Source organism: Eublepharis macularius, chromosome 6 (genome assembly GCF_028583425.1).
Source record: "Eublepharis macularius isolate TG4126 chromosome 6, MPM_Emac_v1.0, whole genome shotgun sequence".
NCBI lineage: Eukaryota > Metazoa > Chordata > Lepidosauria > Squamata > Eublepharidae > Eublepharis > Eublepharis macularius.
The window spans coordinates 125,929,227-125,951,678 of record NC_072795.1 but is presented as its reverse complement, the minus strand read 5'-3'; the positions used below and the strand labels follow the sequence as shown (position 1 = coordinate 125,951,678).

General features: G+C 43.1%; 1 protein-coding gene across 5 annotated transcripts in view; it reads right to left on the bottom strand.

Annotated features, from left to right (window-relative positions):
* Nucleotides 1-19,137, bottom strand: part of USP54 (ubiquitin specific peptidase 54) — a 158,117-nt gene extending 138,980 nt beyond the window's left edge. For 3 of the 5 annotated variants that reach the window (XM_054982511.1, XM_054982515.1, XM_054982514.1), the window contains exon 1: nucleotides 19,058-19,117. The gene's annotated coding sequence lies outside the window, so the exon portion shown is untranslated. Of the gene's footprint in view, nucleotides 1-19,057 lie in introns of all 5 variants that reach the window. The other 2 variants (XM_054982512.1, XM_054982513.1) reach the window with 2 other exon arrangements.
* Nucleotides 19,138-22,452: the final 3,315 nt, after the last annotated feature.

The following is a 22,452-nucleotide window of genomic DNA, read 5'->3' as shown; positions in this document are numbered from 1 at the left end:
ACCAAGGCGTAAAAGGATTACTAAAGGGTGATACGGAAATGGCCGAGAAGCTGAATGCGTTCTTTGCTTCTGTCTTCACTGTGGAAGATAAGAAGTGCATGCCCACTCCGGAAGCACTGACTTTGGGAGGGGTTTTGAAAGACCTGAGTCACATTGAGGTGACGAGAGAGGAGGTTATGCGACTGCTAGATAATTTAAAAACTGATAAATCACCGGGCCCAGATGGCATACATCCAAGAGTTCTGAAAGAACTCAAGTGTGAACTTGTAGATCTCCTCACAAAAATATGTAATCTGTCATTAAACTCTGCATCTGTTCCTGAGGACTGGAAGGTAGCTAATGTTGTCCCCATCTTTAAAAAAGGTTCCAGGGGAGATCCGGGAAATTACAGGCCAGTCAGCCTGACGTCAATACCGGGTAAGTTGGTGGAAACTATTATCAAAAATAAAATTAGTGGGCACATTGATGACCAAAAGCTGATGAGGAAAACTCAGCATGGGTTCTGTAAGGGAAGATCTTGTCTCACCAATCTGTTAGAGTTCTTTGAGGGAGTGAACAAACAAGTGGACAAGGGAGACCCGATAGATATTGTTTATCTTGACTTCCAGAAAGCTTTTGACAAAGTTCCTCATCAAAGGCTCCTAAGTAAGCTCAGTAGCTATGGGATAAAGGGCCAAGTCCTCTTGTGGATTGAAAACTGGCTAATTAATAGGAAACAGAGAGTGAGCATAAACGGGCACTTCTCACAGTGGAGGGTGGTGAGCAGTGGGGTGCCACAGGGGTCGGTATTGGGTCCAATGCTTTTTAACTTGTTTATTAATGATTTGGAATTGGGATTAAGCAGTGAAGTGGCTAAATTTGCAGATGACACGAAATTGTTCAGGGTGGTGAAAGCCAGAGAGGATTGTGAGGCACTCCAAAGGGATCTGTCGAGGCTAGAAGAGTGGGCATCCATGTGGCAAATGAGGTTCAATGTAGCCAAGTGCAAAGTAATGCACATTGGAACCAAAAATCCAAAATATAAATACAAGTTGATGGGGTCTGAACTGGCGGAGACTGACCAAGAGAGAGATCTTGGAGTCATGATAGATAACTCACTAAAAACGTCAGCACAGTGTGCGACTGCCATAAAAAAAGCTAATGCTATGCTAGGGGTTATTAGGAAAGGGATTGAAAACAAATCAGCCGGTATCATAATGCCTCTGTATAAATCGATGGTGAGGCCTCATTTGGAGTACTGTGTACAGTTCTGGTCGCCACACCTTAAAAAAGATATCATAGCACTGGAAAAAGTACAGAGAAGGGCAACTAAAATGATTAAAGGGTTGGAACACTTTCCCTATGAGGAAAGATTGAGGCGCTTGGGGCTCTTTAGCCTGGAGAAAAGACGACTGAGGGGAGACATGATAGAGGTTTACAAGATAATGCACGGGTTAGAGAAGGTCGAGAAAGATGTGTTTTTCTCCCTTTCTCACAATACAAGAACTCGTGGGCACTCTATGAAATTATTGAGCAGTCGGGTTAGAACAGATAGAAGAAAATACTACTTTACACAAAGGGTGATAAACACATGGAATTCGTTGCCACAGGAGGTGGTGGCAGCTACAAGCATTGCCAGCTTCAAGAGGGGACTGGACAAATATATGGAGCAGAGGTCCATCAGTGGCTATTAGCCACAGGAGATAGATGGTATTCTCTTTGTGGGGAGGTGGTGCTCTGTTGTCTTGGTGCTGGAAGGAAGGCAGTGGGAGGGCTTCTGGTGTCCTGGCCTCACTGACAGTCCTTTAGATGGCACTGGATTTCTAGCCACTGTGTGTGACAGAATGTTGGACTGGATGGGCCACTGGCCTGATCCAACATGGCTTTGCTTATGTTCTTATGTTCTTATGTTCTTAAACTTCAGTAAAATTCAGGCACTGAACTGTCCTGCATAGGAAATGCCCACGAAAGCTTCCCATATGCTTCCAAATTTCCAAAAAAGAAACGGGAGAGAGCCATCAGTGCTGTCAGTGGGGGAAAGAGAGGCATCATTATCTTCAATGATGTTTCTTCATAAGGCAAGATCGAAATAACGGAAAAGTGCGCTCAAAAAAATAAAAAAAAATGGGCGGGAAAAAAGGTCCCGCCCAAAAAAGCGGTTTTCGAGCGGTCGTGTGATCGGAGGGACGCGCAAGAAAGACGGATTGGAAGCAGGAATGTGAACGAAGTGGAAAAAATCGTGGATTGGAGGCAAACAGACGATATTCGATAAACATGCGGGTAATGGGTGAATGTGGATTTGACCTGGGTCATCTAGGTCAGGTTCCAATAAACATTTCAAATGAATACTAAATAAAATATAATTTTTAAGATTTCCTGGATCACATAAGAATGTATTTCTGAGATACTGAACCTAATATTATTTTATTCAAGCTTGCAATAATTTTCTACTTATAATTATCAATAGCTTGACACAAGTCCATCGCAAAAGCTGTGAATTCATTTTCCATTTAGTCATAGCAGCAAGTTCCTAAAGGTTTTAAGATAATGCTGGGACTGGCCATATGGTTGGGTTTATAAAGTGATCACGGAGGATTGCTCCTGGGAAGCTTCTCTGCATAAGGAACTGTTGCTATATTTAACATTAATCTACTCATATCCAGAGCAGAGTAGACAATTGGTATAGGCAGTCTTAAAAGTGTTGTTAAATGTGTGTGATACCTGATCTTTACCCCACGCTCTATTGAAAAAGACTGTAAGGATTTGGGGATGAAGTGGCATCTGGATAGCTCAAGGGATTGGTAATAGGATACACGGCTTTGCAATGCTGGGCTGCTGGTTTAACTCCAGACCAGGCCTGTAGTCATGAAAAATTAGTGCCTAACAGCTGTGGTCTCAGAGAAATGAACTGGTGACCTCAGCAAAAGTTTACAGAAACAATCACATTTTACATTGCTGATCATTTCATCAGTCATTACTTTTATAGAGAAAACTATATGGTTATAGAGTGTTATAAATATATTCTAGATCTTTTTTCCTCAGACAAAATACAGTCAAAAGACCTGACTGGTTTAAAATATGCTTTGTACAATCTCTCATTCTAAAGAAACAGAATGCCATCCAAAAGGAGTATGGAAGTTTGGTTGTTGTGGATTTTCTGGGCTGTATAGCCGTGGTCTTGGCATTGTAGTTCCTGACGTTTCGCCAGCAGCTATGACTGGCATCTTCAGAGGTGTAGCACCAAAAGGCAGAGGTCTCTCAGTGTCACAGTGTGGAAAGGATGTGGGCGGTTAATTTATATCTACTCAGGAAGGTGGGGTTGGGCTGGGTCATCCTGTAAGAGTTTCCCAGGGTGTGGAATGCTAACGGAGGGAGGCTTCACTGTATCCTGAGGTTCTTTTGCATATGGATTGGTGCTTGATATGCTAATCTTCTCTGCCGGGCTATTGTCGGGTATAGAGTATTTTGTTAGCCTGGTGTTTTTCAGGACTGGAAACCATGCTCTATTCATTCTTAAGGTCTCTTCTTTCCTGTTGAAATTGTGTTTATGCTTATGAATTTCAATGGCTTCCCTGTGCAATCTGACAAAGTAGTTGGAAGTGTTGTCCAGTATTTGAGTGTCCTGGAAGTTTAATTCATTATCCTTCTCTCTTGCATTTTTTCCCTATGGAATTCAAAGTGTTATACAAAGAGTTCCCAGGCAGTCTATAAGGGCCTAACCAAACCCAAACCTGATTTAGCCTAGTTGTTGTACCATTGCCTAGGTGAAAGATACAGCATAGCCACCTTACGTGACCAAACAACCACTGCATGATGTGGTTATGACAGACCAGCTGCAGTTCAGACAGGAGGAAATGCATAGTACAGAGGTTAGAATGGTCGGGACTTCAGAGATTTCAGTTCAAATCCTCACTGAGTCATGGCATTTATGAGATGATCTAGGTTGATCACACTCTTTTAGACAAACCTACCTCACAGGGCTGTTGAGAGAATGAGAGAGAGAAAAAATCATGTATGCTGTACTAAGTTCCTTACAAGAACACTGGATTAAAATGTATAGATTTACATCGCAGTATCTTATAGATATAAGAATCTCAGGGAGTAATTGTGCAAATTTTTGTTTATTAAATTTGCAATCAACCTGAATATGCATAAAACAATATGGCTTTCTGGACTGAGTTACTCAGACTTCCAGCTGATTTCAATGGTGCCTACTCACAAGGAAAATTGCAGAACTGAAGCCTTCTCTAAAATAGCTTTATGAGGTCTTGCCTTGGTGATGAGAGGCTAATATTATATTTTTGCTTAGCTGACTCCTGCAAGAAGCAAGTCAAAGACCAATAACGGCACCAACATCCAAGAGAACACCAAACCTCTTTCATACATTTAAGAGGAAGCATGAAGAGGGAATGGCAGCCATCATGATAGAAGGGGGAGAGAGAAAGGGAGACCACCTCTAAAATGGCAGCCACTGGGGACACTTTTTTTAATGAGGGTGGTTTCTAATAGCGCTAATATAAAAGTGATGCAGGAGGTCCTCCAACCGGACCTACTCTAACAGGAGTTAACAATTCAGATGGTATATAATACTAAAGTAATCATGTCTGAGTTCTATGCCATCTAGGTTGCCAACTTCCAGGTGGGGCCTGGAGTTGCCCCAGAATTATAACTCGGCTCCAGACCACAGACGTCAATTCCCCTGGAGAGAATGGCAGCTTTGTACAGTGGACTCTAAGGCATCACATTCCTGCTGAACTTCCTCCCCTCCCAAGCTCCACTCTCCCAAGGCTCCACCTCCAAATCTTCAAACATTTCTGTACACAGAGCTGGCAACCCTAATACCAATCAGAGGGAAGAGACAGCGGCCTCCTGCCTACCCCAATTCCAACTGTGTTAAGGTCAGTGTATAGCTGCAGTGATCCCACCCGCACCTCACCCATTTGCACTTCTAGCCTTTCTTTGAAAAGGGAATGTATCTCTGTATAATTCCACCCCTAATATATTCACCACTGTTATCTTACAAACAGCAGACACTACCAAAGATGAAAGGGGTCACATTTTACCAAAATGATAGAATGGAAAATAGTAGTTTGCTTGGCAATGAAAATGTACGTCTTAAGTCCTTTACTGTACTGTTTAAAGGGATGATTCAGACAAGGTGGGGTGGATCCTATATCTACCCCCCCCCCGCAATGTCTGAAGCCTTCCTCTAGCTCAAGGAACTTTTGTCCAACTTCCATTGGAAGAAGAAACACTTCAGATGGAGGAAGCCTCCTTAGGCTGGAGGAAAACTACTTGCAGGGTAGCTGGATGCAGTCCAGTGTTTTAACTGGAAACCCGGGCCCAGCGGGACATATTATCGTTCCGCCGGGCCTGTAAGACAGAGCTGTTCCGCCAGGCGTTTGGTGATTGAAGGGGGCGGTGCCATGTCGGCCTCCCACCTTTGGGGTGGGGAAGGTTCTCCCCACCACTGCACCTTGTTAATTTGTTTTATTATTTGTATATTGATTTTAGTTTTTGTTTTTATCAATTTTAACTGTTCACCGCCCAGAGCCCCTGGGATGGGCGGTATATAAATTGAATAAATAAATAAATAAATGTTAATTTTCACCTTTATATTCCTAAACATCATAAGCCCTTAAAGACTGCCTTGCTCCTTACATCCAACTGTGATCTCTATATTCACCCCAGAGTAGGCCTGATGGTATCCCTGGTATAGAATTCGAACTACGAAGGACAATCAGAAGCACTACAAGGTGTAAAATGCTCTTCCTCCTAAGAAACAGCACATCTAGAAGCAAGGCAGGAGTTTTTGGGGGGATGGAGTAATGATTTTATGGTGGGTACTAATCAGGAGATCTTTTGTTTTTTTAGTTACAGTGTTTTTAACTAATAGTTGCAAAATGTTACCTATTCTGAAGATTCAGGGATATACACAGTTCATTGCATTATTTTTCCAATTTTGTAAACCATCTTGTGTCTCATTGAGAAAGGAGGACCACGCTTAAAGACATAAAGTTTATGTATATTTAATTTTGTTGTAACCTTATTGAGCTATCAATAGTTCAATTTATTGGTATGCTATAACAGCTAGACATAACCATAAACTTTCGAGCCTTTTAGCCCCTTATTCACTGAGAAAGCCAAAGAAGATAGTGCTCACAAAATTTCAAGAGCATTGATTTTGGTTTATTTTTAGTTCTCTCATCCTTGATTACAGAACAGCAGACATAATCATTGACCAGAGAGGGTAAGTAAGGTATAACAAACCTACAAGTAAGAAAACCAGATGGGTATATTCTAAAAGGCACAAAAATGGCCTATTACTGAGACTGTAGAATAACTAGCCTGTTTTTACCAAGACTGGTTATTGAAATGCAGAGATGAATATTCATTTATCAGTGCTCTATTTTTAAAACATGCTTTTTGGTACTGAGGACTTGGTGCTATACTGACTTTCCGTCCTGGGGTTGAAGCTGGGTTTTTACCCCATCCCACCTAAAGCACACTGAACCTGGGTCAAGCCTGTGCAAGGGAATTGTGGCATACAGAAGACAAAAGGCAGAGATTGCAGGAAATGCTCCTAATTCAATCACATGGACTGGAAGTAAATAGGCAGCCTGGAGAGAAACTGGAAGAAAAAAAACCTGAGACAATGCTCCACTCAAATGCCCCGCAGAAGTGAGGAAACCACGGTTAAGAACCTCTAGAGACCTTCAGACCAAAAACATTGCTGATTTCCAGAGTCATCCAAATACTGGCCGTTTCCACACGTCTTGCCTGCCTGCAGAACATTGCGCAAAAGACCCGGAAGACACCATCTTCTCGTGCAAAATCACACCAGGAAGACACTGTTATCCGGGAGTTTTGCACGATGTTCCGCAGACAGGCAAGACGTGTGGAAACGGCCACTGTCTCAATGAATCCAATGCTATCTTGTTGAATTTTGCTCAAAGTAACTACCCATCTTTTCCCCATCCCCGACTGTGTACCTTGGCTCAACATGCTGCAAGTTTAATACTATGGAGTGCATTCCCTTCTCCTTTTGTTTTCAAACACAGAAAGAAAAATAATTATTCTATACTACTATTATCCCTACAACTAGGAAAGAATCTTTCCTGAACAGTGTGCTTGTGTTTGCTCTCCTGGATATAACCTTGTCTCGAGAGCTGATCTGGTGAATTATTTGTTTTTTAAAAGATTTATATCTCATCTTGATTTGTGGTTCAAAACAGCTTACAATTAAAAGTTTAAGCCAACAAAATAACACAGAACCCTGTTTCTCCTTCCCCTTAGATATGATGCCTACTCAAGTACCAAATCTTCATCAGCAGCGATAGATTTTCTGATGGTCTTGGGATTCGTGTCTCTCATAGCTTCCTGAATCATCTCCCCACCCCACCCCCGACTTTCCCACTTCATTCTTCCATTTGAGTGGGATGATTTGTTCATACTCTTGGTGATTGGAATCATTTTCTCATCCAGATCTGTTAATTCCCACCTCAGTGTTTTGCATGATTCCTCTTTAATCAAACCCCATTTCCTATTTTAATTCTGTATCTTCCTTTATCATTTCCAACCTTGCAGTAGTTCTCCATCATCCAGTCAGAGATCATTAATGCTGGTACTTTGAGTCACTGCTATAAATGGGTGTTTTTCGGGGTTACTGGATCCCGTGCAGAGTGTTTAAGCGTATCAGTTCTGGGAATATTAGGCCATGCCTTTGCCAATGATAAAAACACAGACAGCAACTCAACAGTTAAGAGAGGACAGAGATGCTGCAGAGTAGTAGAAGCTTCTCCAGTCTGGGACTCCAAGGCTATATATGTGGACATGGTCTCTATTCATGGAACACATGGCTATATTGACATTGACACATCTCTAGAAAACATATGGTAACATTTAGATACTAATAGTATTTACACAGAGGTCCCAAATGGAAACTCTTCTGTTATAATCTAGTCATACCCTAATATTCTAATTTTTTAGATACTGAAACATTCATACATCGCCTTTCCACATGGTTCAAGATAGGTTACAATAATCGCTTTTTTTAAAATCCAGTTAAAACCAGAATAACAAACCTCAAGCATCTCCCTCCCCACTTAAAAAATGCCCACCCTTCACAGCCCCTCAAAAGTCCTAGTAAACATGCAAACCTTGCAGCGTCTCCTGAAGATCTCCATGGAAGAGACCCCCTCTCTTCTTCAGGAAACCCATTCCACAGAGCAGGAGCCACAGTGGAAAAGGGCCAGGCTCTGATCGATGCCTGGAGGGCCACCCTAAGTTGTAAGTGGCCGACTCAAACCCCCACACCTATCTTCATATGTTGCAAACACACACTGCCTAGCAAAGCAGGAATATGGTTGCCACCTTCTGCCCCGGAGCTGGAAAAGTACTGAAATGTGGGGGCCGTGGGAAAGGCTAGCTAACAACCTCACAACCCCCCTGGAGGTGTGCAAAATCTACAAATCAAAGTAGTATCTTTCCAGAGTTCCTGAGTTCATCCTTTTGATCTTCACTTCCTCCCTAATTGCTGGCACCCAGAAATCTGAGTGGTCTTCCTGTCCCACATTCACGAGTCATCAATCAGCCTTCTGGCAGCAATAGTTTTCTCTGATCTGCCTGATCAAACCTTCTCCGTTTTACTGACAGGAGACAACCCTTTTGAATTATTGTAATGGGCAAAAGGTGCCATCCTGGCAAAAGGATAGGGCTTTACCTTATAAAAAGCCCTGCTTTCCAGCCCAAAGTGTATGTGCTTTTGGATCCGACACCCACCCTTGGATGCAAGTCTGAGTCTCTCTACTTGTTAGTTCTGTATGTGAGATAAGAACTGTGTGGAGTTGCTTTATTACTTACTTAATAAAAACCTGTTGAACATCTGCCTGCTTATTAAAGAGTTCTCTAGAGGAAGCAGTCCTCATATACATTGGTTAAAAGATTCTTTTACAGCCATCCCTTGCTTATTCCCCTAACTCACAAGGAGACCATCAATTTGGGTAACAAAGCGGCAAGATAGCCTGGGGGCCATATTTGGTGCCCAGGGACATACGGAAGGTGATGGTCCTTCAGATACGTGGGTTCCAGGTTGTGAAGGGCTGTAAAGGTCATAATCAGCACCTTGAATTGAACTTGGAAACAGCCTGGCAACCATTATTTCAAAATGGGCAAAATATGTTCCCAATAGCTAGCCCCTGACAGTAGTTGGACTGCTGCATTCCGGACCAGTTGTAGTACTCGGGGTGTCTTCAGGGGCAGTGCATTGCAGTAATCCAGCTGTGAGGTTTTAGAAGCATGGATCAGTGTGTCCAGATTGAACAAGTCAACAAGAGTTAGCCAGACATAGCTGATAGAAGAAACTTCTGGCCACCATGCCAATCTGCTTTTTCACAGAGCCATGCATATTTTATGTCCCAATAGCAACAAATACTTGAGTATCTGACTGGGGGAAAAAACAAGTGGAGTTGAAATGTTATATTCAAATATATCACTGACTCAAATATATAATTCAAAGCTTTAGATGAAAATTACAGTACTTCTAAGAAGTTAATGACTATATAGCATGTAGTTCCCTTATATTGTTTAAATTTAAGGGGGGGAAACCAAAGCCACTGAAATACGTTAACACAGAAACACAAAGAATTGTGTGTGACATGCCATGAAAATGGTTGCCCACTCATCTATAGCAACAAAATTTAACTCTCTTCCATGGAGATCACAAGGGCACCTCAGTTTGCTCTCTCTGGCATTATTTGTTAGTTCCTATCAGATTGGTGATTACAATGTTCCATTTACCAGGTAAGAGGAGACACATAAATAAGCACATTTATATCCTGATTTTGTATTTGGCTTATTATAGATACTTGTGGCTTTATTACGCCCTCTCCTCATTTACGAATTAATAAAACATATGTGTACTTCTCACACAATTCCTAGGGACAATCATCTAAAAAACATTAATTACAATTCTGAAACTGCCCAGTTTGTCTAATATTGCATTGGCAATAGGAATTCAATCATTGTTATTAGCTTCATGAAACAATGAATCCTTAGAAATGGAACATTTTCTACCCCACATTTCTGCATAGTATTCAGAGTGCAGTTTTACTTCTTCTGATGCAGTGGGATTAATTACTGTCTATAAAGTTTACTGCAGCAACTCAAAATTCTTTTCCAGTAGTGAACATCCTTAGCAGCTGTTAATCACATAAAAGCAGCACAAAGTTTTTTCTTAACAAATAAAATATAATGCCCTCAGCAGTAGTATGCTGGATTTAACAGGGTTGTACATACCTGTAACTTGTTCATCAAGTTCTTCTGTGCAGACACACACTGGGACTGCACACGCGTAGGCCTGCCAACCAGAGAAACTTATTAGCTTCATTAGAGCTCCATTAGGGGCCACTTCTCCTCAGTCATGTCGATTAACCGTTTTCCCCACCTAAAATGGACACGTGACCTAGGAGGGGGCGACACCCCCCCCTCAGTTTTCCTGAGCCGCTGCGAACCCAAACTAGTTACCATGAGAGAGTTCACAGCGGGGCAGGAGGATGTGTGTCTGCACAGAAGAACAATAGTTACAGGTATGTACAACCCTGTTTTCATCTTCGTTCTTCTGTGCATCCCCACACTGGGAAGATTACCAAGCTACACACAATAAGGAGGCAGGGTGAATCTCTCCAACTCAATTTTATTTGTTTACAACACAAGAGTATCACTGAAGCACATCTTCAGCACCCCAAGTATGAACAAACAGTTCAACTTTTTTTTTTAGTTTGTTCAACATCAACAATAAGCAGTATTAAACACGTACAAATATATAGCTGTCTTGTAAATGTAAGCATAATAAACTATACAAAGGTAACTCAAACATTTTTGTGGTTGGTTGTTGTGGATTTTCCAGGCTGTATAGCCATGGTCTTGGCATTGTAGTTCCTGACGTCTCGCCAGCAGCTGTGACTGGGATCTTCAGAGGTGTAGCACCAAAAGACAGAGATCTCTCAGTGTCACAGGTGACACTGTGACACTGAGAGATCTCTGTCTTTTGGTGCTACACCTCCGAAGATGCCAGCCACAGCTGCTGGTGAAACGTCAGGAACTACAATGCCAAGACCACGGCTATACAGCCCAGAAAATCCACAACAACCATCGTTCTCCGGCCATGAAAGCCTTTGACAATATATTTTTGTGGTCATTTGATTGATAACATGACCCAACTAACTGGGTCTTCTAACTTTACAAGATTCATCTTACAACATCTATACATCTATACACACACACACACACACATTCACTGGTCAATGCTTCACACAAATAAGGAATGTAAAACTACCCTTGCCACAGCAACATCACGTGTGACATCTACATCTATTGCATAATGTTTAACAAAAGTATCTGAAGAGGACCAGGTTGCGATCCTACAGATATGGGCTACTGGCACTTCCCTCAGAAAAGTAGATGATGATGCTTGCGCCCTGGTAGAATGGGCTCTGATTTGCAACGGGCATTCTACATCTGCTTGCTGGTATGCTCTCTGACTTTCTGATACAATCCACCTTGATATAGTTTGGGCCAAAGCCCACTTCCCCTTATTGGGTCCCCCAAAACAGATGAAGAGGTGTTTGTCTGTGTGAAATTCCTTTGTCCTATCCAAATAAAAAGAGAAGGCCCTCTTCCAATCTCAGGAGCACAATGCTCTTTCCGTTCCAGACTGAGGAGAGGGGTAGAACACAGGGAGGACAATATCCTGAGAAACATGGAATGGTGACACCACTTTAGGTAGGAACTGCAGACTAGGGCTGATTCTGCACACGTTGGATAACGCACTTTCAATGCACTTTATCAATCGTTTGAGGTGGATTTTTTGTTCCGCGTACAAAAAAATCAATTCCAAATGATCTATACAGAGGATTGGAAATGCATTATCCAACGTGTGCGGAATCACCCTAGGTCTGAGCACCACCCTGTCAGAATGGATTCTTAGGAAGGGAGGGTTTGCCCTGAGTGCAGAGAGTTCACTTACTCTCCATGCAGAAGTTATTGCTACAAAGAAACACACTTTCCAGGAAAGCAACTCCAAGGGACATGTAGCCAAAGGCTCAAAAGACTTTTAAGCTGTGAGAGCAGTAATGATAGTGATCATTGGGGAATAGGAGGTATGACAGGCGGATGAAGGTTAAACATCCCTTTCAGGAATTTTTTAGACGTCAGGTGAGAAAACACTGTATGCCCTCCAACCTGTTCATGACAGGCTGAAATCACTGTTAAGTGTACTTTCAAAAAAGCTGTGGCCAGGCACTTTGACTTTAATGAACACAAATAATCCAAGATGTCATATAATGAACATTTAGATGGGGACACGCCCTTGCTGTCAGCCCAATGCACAAACCGTGTCCACTTTGATGTATAGAACTTTCTAGAAGAAGGTCTCCTGGCATTCAAGATCACACGCTGTACCTCTTGAGAACAACCTATGGATTGGAGAGTATACACCAGGCTGTCAGACACAATTTCTCTGGATCGTGGTGAAACAGATCTCCTCATATCAAAATGTCTGCGACCACAGGTAGTGTAATGTAGGTCTAAGGTCTAATACTACAAACCAAACATCCTTGTCTAACAAAGGGAGTATAGCAGAGAGGGTTACCATTTTAAATTTAGATACCCTAAGAAACCAGTTAAGGCCTCTAAGTTCCAAGATAGGTCGCAGGCCACTATCTTTTTTGGGGACCAAGAAAAACCCTCAGAAGCCTTCAACCTCAAGGATCTCTTGGATCACCCTTCTTCTAACAATGAAGCAATTTCAGCCTCAAGTTCCTGTAAAGTATTGTTCACAGTCAAAGAAGGCACAATGCAATCAGGAGTAGCCAAAAACTCCAACCCATAGCCACATTTAATAATGGCTAAGACCCAAGAGTTGGATGTTACTGACTCCCACTGAGAATAGTAGGCTGACAGTCTCTCAGTGAAACACGGGTTCAGGTTGGGTGTGGCTGGAACACGTCAGAACTGCTTTGCACACCCTTTGGTGTCCTTGCACAGATGTCTGTTGTGAAGGTTTCTGTTTGTACTGTCCCTTCTCTCCTGTACTGTTTGGACAATTGGTAAGATCATTGCAACTGGCCTTGTGGTTGTTGGTATTGCCCATATGGCCTGTCATCTTTGGTATGGGTATTGATGCCTACGAAAGTACCTGGGCTTGTATGCCCACTGTTCCTGCACAACGCCCACGGATTTTTGCCGTTTAGTGGTTTTTCTTCTTTTGAGACAGTCTCATCTGTGGCCGCAGTAAACAAGGCTGGCCCTTCAAAGGGCATCTCCTTGACCCTGATTCTGGTCTCAGGTGGTAAGGCGGTAGATCTGAGCCACAAGTGACGCTGGATTAATATGGCACCAGCCATACCCTTTGCTGATGTTTCCACTGCGTGACAGCCAGCATTTATTTGCTGCTTGGATACTCTTATGGCTTCAGTCTGCAGCAAATCGAACATTGCTTTGTTGTCCTCTGGGACAGTAGTGACATAGTCCGAAAGCTTCTCCCACAAGTATAATTGGTAGCCACCTATAATCACTTGATGGTTACCTATCCACAGGTTAAGAGCCAAGATTGAATATTGTCTTCTTCCATAGGCATCTATTTTCTTGCCTTCTTTATCTGCTGGAACCGAATGGGAGCCTTGTTTCTGTTTTTGAAATTCTTCTGCAATTAGAGAAGAGGGAACTGGATGTTTGAAGAGGAGGACCATGTATCATGCTTCACCTTATGCATGGCCTTTACCCTCTCTGAAGTAGCATGGAGTTCAGCTGGCTCTCCCATGTCTTTAGAATCACTTCGTCCAATCCCTCTACAATAGGGAATCTGACAGTGGCTGGGGCATCACTGTAAAGCCTGCCCAATAGCTTACCAGATGTCTTAGGGGCAGATAAAAACACATCTAGATCCAGAGCCTCAGCCATCCTAGCCATTTGCTATGCATACAAGCGTAGATCTTCATATGGAGAGCCCAAGGATGGCGCCACATTTTCGTCCGGAGATGGTTCTGATACCTTGGACCCGCTGTCAGACAGCTCTGGGCGATAATCCAAATCCTGTTCCTCAGAGTCGTAAGAGAGATGGAGTTGGCTAGGAGATGGGGGTGGAAGCCAAGCTTTCCTGGACAACATGGATGGTCTCAGATCTGGCGCGTTGAACCCATGAGGACCTCCAGTCCAATGGCAGTCATATGAGGGAGAAATACAACACAACAAATGGTGCTCATGCTGAACTGACCCTTTCAGCTCTGAGGACTGAACCTGCTAGGATCCACGCTCATTGTGTTGACTCGGAGTCGGCAACCGTCCTCTGGGAGTAGCCCCTTGGATCCGACTTGATGTTTCATCCATCAGAGGTGGATTCAAAGCCATGTTCAGTGGTCCACAAGCCGGGGTCAGTCCCTAACGAAGTTGGATCCAGCCCTCACAGCTCGCCCTCTGACACCAAGCGCCCTGAAGAATGAAGGTGAGGCGACAGAGTCCTAGGAAGAAGCAGAATAACATAGTCCTCCAAGTAATGTTCCCTGGATTGGCTTCAATGCTCTTGGCTCCATTCTCAGCTCCAGGCAGACTCAGATGAGTGTTTCGCCTTCTTAGGTCTCTTCACAGGTGGTTCCAAAGAAGGCCTCGGTTCCAGGGAAGTATGTGGAGCCGAAGCTTTCAATACAGTCAGATCCGATGCTGGCATCAACCGTACAGAGGCCATGGATCCCGCCCTGGAGCACCAATCCAGAGTGGCTGCAGGCTTGTCAGCTCTCTTAGAAGAACCAGCCAAGTGCCCTTTAGAACCTGATTTCTGACCTATGGGGTCAGCTCTGGCAAAGACTTTATTCCACAATGTAGCCTTGAAGCATTGGGCTTAGTGGTAAATTGCTGGCAAAAGGACCACACACTCACCTTATGCCCCTCTCCCAGGGGCATAAGGTCTGGTCAGACTCAGTCATCTTAGTACTGCACTGGCTACATTGTTTAAACAGAGCTTTCGCCAACATAATGGAGAACTCACCACAACCACTCTTGACTTGTTCAGCTCAAGAAAAACGGGGTCCAAAGTCACCAAGGTAGAATTGGGGACCTCAAACAACATCAAAAGTCCAGTCCAAAGGTCAAGTACCGAAAATATCCGTAGAACTATCAATTAGAAAAATGTACAAATGAGCTCGAAGCTAAGTTCCTCTCTTCACAGCGGCTAAGAGAGAACTGAGGGGGGGGGTCACTCCTCCTAGGTCATGAGTCCATTTTAGGCAGGAAAAACGGTTAATCTATGTGACCAGGGAGAAGTAGCCCCTAACAGAGCTCTAACAAAGCTAATAAGTTTCTCCGGTTGGCAGGCCTGTGCGTGTGCAGTCCCAATGTGGGGATGCACAAAAGAACTAAGATGAACACCAGTGTTCACACATACACAAGAACCACAATGTCATAATCCTTCTTAAATCATCACAACAGGCTTGCAAATCAAGTCCTACACATATCTATGTTAGTCATTTGAAACACACGGAAGGGAAATGTATGAAAAAGCCAACTGTACCCTTAGTTTCATACAGATAACTATGTTAGTCTTATGCAGTAAGAAGAGTCTCTGCCACCTTAAAGCAAGCTTCCCCCGCCCCCCTCCATTTAGCTTCTCTGCTTGGTCACCTGGAAGCAATACTTATTTGTTACTACCAATCAGATGAGTGAATGTTTTAAAGCCTGAGGTGTTTAGCCTCTAATTATATGAAGTGGGTCACATTTGTACCAGTGAAAACTGGTGACATTTTTAGGTCAGATACGACACGACTAGCCTTTGTAATCCTGCTATGCCAAGAGTTAGCTGTGCACTGGAGCACGGTAATAAATAATTAACCCACATGATCTTCCCTACAGATTAGTAAACTGTGATGCCATGTTTTTGCACAATTTTGGGAGCACTGTTCCTAAAAGCTTGTGCATACCAACCAAGTTGCTAGTGGGAGAAGGAGGGGCAAACCTTTTCAAGTTTCCCCTCGCCTTTTGCGGTAAACTCCTGTCCTGTACTTTGCACATGTCAACTACAGTAACGGAATTATTTAGTAGACTTGCTGGTGAGGAAGGGATCCAATCAGCCGCTGCGTCATTCAGCAAATTCCAGCCCTTGCTTGCAAGTGAACTAATTAAACGAGAAACAAATTGGAAGGGGTGAGTCTTCTCCTCCCCTCGGCCTCAAGTCAACGGATCTACTTGTAGGAAAGGGATACAGCCTGCTGTATCAAACAGCTGGAGCTGGAGCCATTTCAGCTACTGTTTGCATTTTGAAAGCCGGGCTCTGCCATCCTTTCTCAGTAATAAGCCTGCCAGAAACGAACACCTCAAGAAACACTGTGGAGAAAGAAAGAATGTGCTTTCCCGCAGCCAAACCTAGAAGAGGAGCATTACTCAGTGACTGAACCTGAAATTTGGACACATCTCAGCAAAAATGGTGGTAGAAATACTTACTTAAAGACACAGTGTGTGCCACAACACCTCCTCCTTGGTAGAACCTGTGGGAGCTGCTAGAGCAGACATAGCCTCAGACAGAGTTGAATCCACCTACACCAAGGCTGCTTTCATTCTGAAGCTATTCTATAAAAGGATGTTTTACTGTCAGTTTATTTAGCAGCTTTTCAAGTTCTATACAAAAATGTTTTGACACTTGTAAATCAAAATTTTTCACACACCTAACATTTCACTTCCTTCCAATGGCTGCGCCTTGATCCTGTTTGTTACATGCTTCTTTCATGTGATTTTATGCATGCCCCACGTTTCCCTACCCTTTTAGCCTTATTATAAAGGATTCTCTCTCCCATGTGCCTCTTATCATTCACTACTACTCACAGTGTTCAGTTACATTAAGGCCACATACCTCCCCAAAACTTACAGCTTTTCCCAAGACACCTCTGGGATGTACAATGTCTCAAGAAAGCATGCTGACCTAACATCTACACAGAGAAGCAGTTTTCAGGGAACCCTTTCCACATCAATCTGCCTACAGAGAAATCCCTGCTCATTGCAGAGAACTCTAGAACATGTTGTTGGGTTATACACACAACTCATGCTGTGTGTATAACCCAGCTCACCCTTTGGTCTTAGTAAAAACACAGCTCACCCTTTGGTCTTAGTAAAAACACATACACAAAACTGAAAGCTAAGCATAAAGCCAAGGTATTTAATACAACAAATTAATCTGGTGCAAATTCCAATGGCAGAAAAATACATACGCAATATAAAAAGGAGACTACCATCTAAAACTGCAATTCCATGCACACTTACTTGGGCACAGTCCCTCTTAAAATCACCAAGACATTCCATCCACAGCTTTAATCCATGATTCATAAATGTTAATGCTTCTCTAAAGGATACCTAACTTTTAAAATACAGCAAGAAGGAATAGAAGTCAGAAAGTGAGAGGAAATGAAAGAAGACTGATCCTTCTGGATACAGCAAGAAAAAAAGCCTCTTAGACAGACTTGTGTCACCTTAAATTCAAACAGATTTATTTTGGTTTAAGGGTTTATGGATTATAGCTGACTTCATCAGATGTTTGAAGTGTATATGCATTGTATCAACCCAAACTCAATATACATGCAAAAAAGTATAGAGGAAGAAAATTGTAAATTATGGTACCAAACAGCCATAAAATGTAAGAAGCTGCAGTAGATCTGCAAAACCCAAATGTATACAAGACAAGACCCTTTCACAACAACAGTAATTGGCAACAGCAAATATACATACATATGTGGTTGCTAAATGATGACAGCTTGTCATGATTCTGACAACTCTATTACAGTTTGGTGTAGCAGTTACAGCTTTGGACTAGAATCTGGGAGACCAAGTTCAAAACTCCACTTTGCAATAGAAGCTGGCAAGTGATCTTGGAGTAGTCATCCACTCTCAGCCTAACCTACCTCACAGGGATGTTGTGAGAATAAAGCAGAGGCGATGAGAATGACATCAGCTACTTTAGGTCCCCACTGGAGAAATGTACATAATAAACGAAGCAAAAATAAATAAATAGCCCACTCATGGTTATTTACACTACGAATTTTTACTCTTTTTAGGAGCCACGTCAAGACTCTTGGTTCTTTGATGGTGACCGTTCTGTCTTTTAAGTGAGGCTGTGCTAGTTTAACAATGTGTAAAACATGAGCCTGTGGGCACTTTGAAAGACTAACACACTAATTTCAACATAAACCTTCATGAGCCATGTCATTTATTTAAAACATTTGTACGCAGCCTTACCACTCAGAGTCCCCAAAACATGCAAATATTTGAGACATTAAAACAACATTTAAAATAAAACCTATACAAAATAATTTAGTAAAAACATATAAACACATAGTAGAAAAGAGCAAGAGTCCAGTAGCACCTATAAAACTAACAAAATTTGTGGTAGGGTATGAGCTTTCGAGAGTCACAGCTCTGAAGAAGTGAGCTGTGGCTCACCAAAGCTCCTGCCCTGCCACAAATTTTGTTAAGTCTTACAGGTGCAACTGGACTCTTGCTCTTTTCTACGGCTGCCCATCTTGCTCTAGAAACGTGTTATGGCCGGAATAAAGGCAGTGCTAGTCTTTGCAGGTGCCGCTGGACTCCTGGGTTATTCTGCTGCTGCACGCAGCCACGCTGCCGTGTGAAATAAACCCCCCATCTCGATTAAGCCCGCAGTGAGCAGAATCGCATTTCATGGCAGACCCAATACATGAAATCAAGGCCAGCGAGGAGGAGGAGGAGGGACGTCCTAAAACGACCGAGGCGGTGACAGGGAGGAAGAAATTCCTATTCAAAATGTGGCTTGGGGGGCACTCCACAAGCCCCCCCCCTCCACACGGCGGGGAGTTGGGCGTCCCTCCCCCTCAGAAGCCCTTTCTCCTCACGGCAAGGTCGACCGCTCCTCCCGGCGGGACGACCGCGCTGCGGGTCGCCTCCCTTCCGCGGGGACAAGCGGCAGCCCTCTGCCGGCTGGACACTGACGCCCGGGAAGGACCCAGCCCCGAGCCCGCCGCCCCGGCTCGGCCTGCCGCCATCGTGAACGGGCCGCCAACTTACTCACCAGCCAGCCCGAGCCGCGCAATTCCCCTCGGGAGAAGCCCGCCACGGCAGCGCATCCTTCATGGTTCCCCCCTCCCCCCTCCCGCATCGTGCTACTATAGCTACGGGGAGCCAAGGCAACCGCTTCTCGCGAGAGTTGAGGCCCGAGAACACCCTTGCGGACCGGCGAGAAGAAGACGAAATCTCGCGATAGATAACTAGAGGGCGAGGAGTCCGTCTTCGTTGGAGAGGAATGTGGTTGGGTTGAGGGAATGAAAGATTTCAGGGTTTATATGGAAGCGCTAAGTTCTTTTTTTAACTTTTTATTTTCGTATTATTCTATTTCTGTATAGGATAGGAAAAGGTAAATACATCCTTTAGTCCCGATAGGTGTGGGTTATGGGACGTCCAGTAACCACTTCCAAAACTCCTATCATGAACAGCCCTGCTCAGGTCTTGCAAACTGGAGGATGTGGCTTCTTTTATTGGGTCAAGCCATCTCATTTTAGGGCTTCAATTTTTCCTACTGCCTTCCACTTTTCCTAGCATTAGTGACATTTCCAGAGAATCTTGTCTTCTCACGATATGACAAATTCAATCTTGTCATTTTAGCTTCTAAAGAGAATTCAGGCTTGATTCGATCTAGAACCCACTTATTTGTCTTTTTGGCTGTCCATGGTATCTGCAAAACTCTCCTCCAGCACCACATTTCAAATTAATCTTCTTCCTCTCGGCTTTCTTCAATGTCCAACTTTCACATCTATACGTGGTAACGGAATACTGCAATGTGGATTATCTTGATCTTGTTCCCCAATCTTGATCTTTAAGGATCTTTTCTAGTTTCCTCACAGCTGCTCTTCCAAGTCTCAATCGTCTTCTGATTTCTTGGTTGCAGTCTCTTTTGGTTGATGATTGAGCCAAGGAATAGAAAATCTTGAACAATTTCAATTTCCCCATTGTCAACTTTAAAATTGTGTAATTCCTCAGTAGTCATTACTTTTGTCTTCTTGATATTCAGCTGTAATCCTGCTTTGGCGTGTTATCCTTTAACTATCAGTAGTCGTTTCAAGTCTTCATTATTTTCTGACAGTAATATGGTGTCATCTGCATATCTCAAATTGTTAATGTCCCTCACACCAATTTTCACTCCTCCTTTATCCATCTCCTTTACTTTTGCTTCTCATGTATCTTTAGAAATTTTCAGAGTTTTATCAGTCATCGCTGAAAGCTTCTCCTTTCTTTTGGCTGCAGAAATAGTCTTTGTGCATTCTTTTTGAATAATATTTCTGGTTTCAGCCCACAGTTCTTCTGGTTCACGATCAATTAAATTTAATAATGCAAATTTGTTCTTTACATGATCTTTAAATTCTTCAGGAAAGTCATTTATATTATATGTTGGCGCTATGATTATTTTAGTATTTCTCTGCAGCTTTGTTCTAATTTTTGTTATTAACAATTCCTGATCTGTGCCACAATCAGCTTTTGGTTTTGGTTTTTTAGCAGAGAGAATACAGCGTCATCTTCTGCCTCTGATTATGTAATATTTTTGGTTCCTGTATTGATCATCCAGTGATTTCCACATATACCATCATCTGTTTCGTTGGCTGAAGCATGGGTTTGCAACAAACAGGTTGCTGGTTTCACAGATTTCTAGGAGTCGCATTCCTGCTTCATTTTGTGATCTTACTCCAAATTTTCCAACAATGTTTGATTCTGCTTTGTCTCCTACTTTTGCATTCCATTCACCTGTGATTATCAATACATCGTGTTTAGGCGTATGATCAATTTCTTCTTGGACACTTGCATAAAAATTTTCAATTTCTTCAGCATTTATAGTGGGGAATGTAAACCTGAACGACAGTAATATTGTTAGGCTTTCCATGAAGTCTGAGTGATATTTAGTCAAACTTTGCATTATAGCTCTTGATGGCTTGGCTGTATCTTGCCTCACTATTAGAGCAACACTGGCCATTTTCACATGTCCAAATATTCCACTAATTTTGCGCTATGATTCCATTAGCTGCAATCCCGCTATCATGATGCACCATTAAGATTGCCCTGACTTGTTATGCTTAGTTGTGCTTTGTTGCGCTTCCAGAAGTTCACATTCTGCAGAAAAAGCACAATAGTGGGCGGTGGATGTGCTTGTGTCACAGTTGACGAAAGCACATTCCCACCCATTTTCCCTTTTATTTAAAACGGGCACCAAGATTTGCGCTATATCGCTGTTTCAATATGCAAGGTTCCTCCCCCATGGTGGCCTGCAATAGACCAAATTTTTAGCCTACCAATTTACTTTAAAAGACATTGGTTGAACTTCTTGGATACCAAATTTGAAAACCTGTAAATAGCAAGTGTGCCTCTGAAATCACTTTGTCTGAGGAGATCATCCACTCGGAAGACTCTGTGCTATGGCCCCACAAAGTGCACTTATGCTTCTGATGGCGCAATTGGTGGTTTATCTGCCCCAGACCTCAATAGCTCTGTGTCAGGCACACCTTCAGCACATCGTCAGGAGAAGGACGGCTTCTGCTCTAATCTTCCACTTTTCCCGACCGAGAGCTGCTTCAAACAACACGCTAGCCAAGTTGTGCAGGAATAGGCTTCATGAACAGTGGCATGCCTTGGCAGAGATGAGAGAACCAAGGAAATCCTGGATCTACCCGCGCAGCTGAGACGGGTGGGAGAGGATAGTTCTGCGTACATGGGTTGATCCAGTGCACTGGATCCAGTGTTTCCAAATGAGCAGGGAGAACTTCAGTGAACTTGTTGCGGTGCATTGACCACATCTGCAGTGCCAGAGAATGTCCATGAGAGAGCACCTTGTCGGGGGAAAGGACGCCTCTGTCCTTAGATGTGAGTTCGCTCAGTGTAACACAGTTTATGGTGCAGAGACAGTAAACCAAGGCACACAGAAGGAAAAATATTTTTTATTCTAAGGAACTCAAACTTTGCAAGTGTCTATAAAATAACAAATCCTCACTAAAAGGCTAATTAGGGCTAACATAACTGAAACACTTAGATTAGCTGACTAATACTCCCACAGGTCGGCCTCACCAACGGACTCCACAGCGTGATAACAGGTCTTGCGACGTTCAGATCAAAGCAGTGGTCCAGCAGCGTCGAAAGCAGGGAAAGCTGCACCCCTCCCCATGGCTAGAAACAGGCCCACCTTAAAGCGAATCCAGCCAATCAAGGCAAACCTCCACTAAACAATTGCTGCCCTGAGAAACTTGTGAGAGGAGATAAGGCATGACGACACACCAGTCATGCCAGATTCATGCAGGTGCAGGCAATTAGCCTGCTAACCCCTCTCAGGCCTGTAGCACTACTTTTTAACAGCTCTTAAAGTCAACTCACACCAATATATTCTTTCAGGCTCAAGTTCTTTTCCTGACACTCCTCTCCATGGAGAAG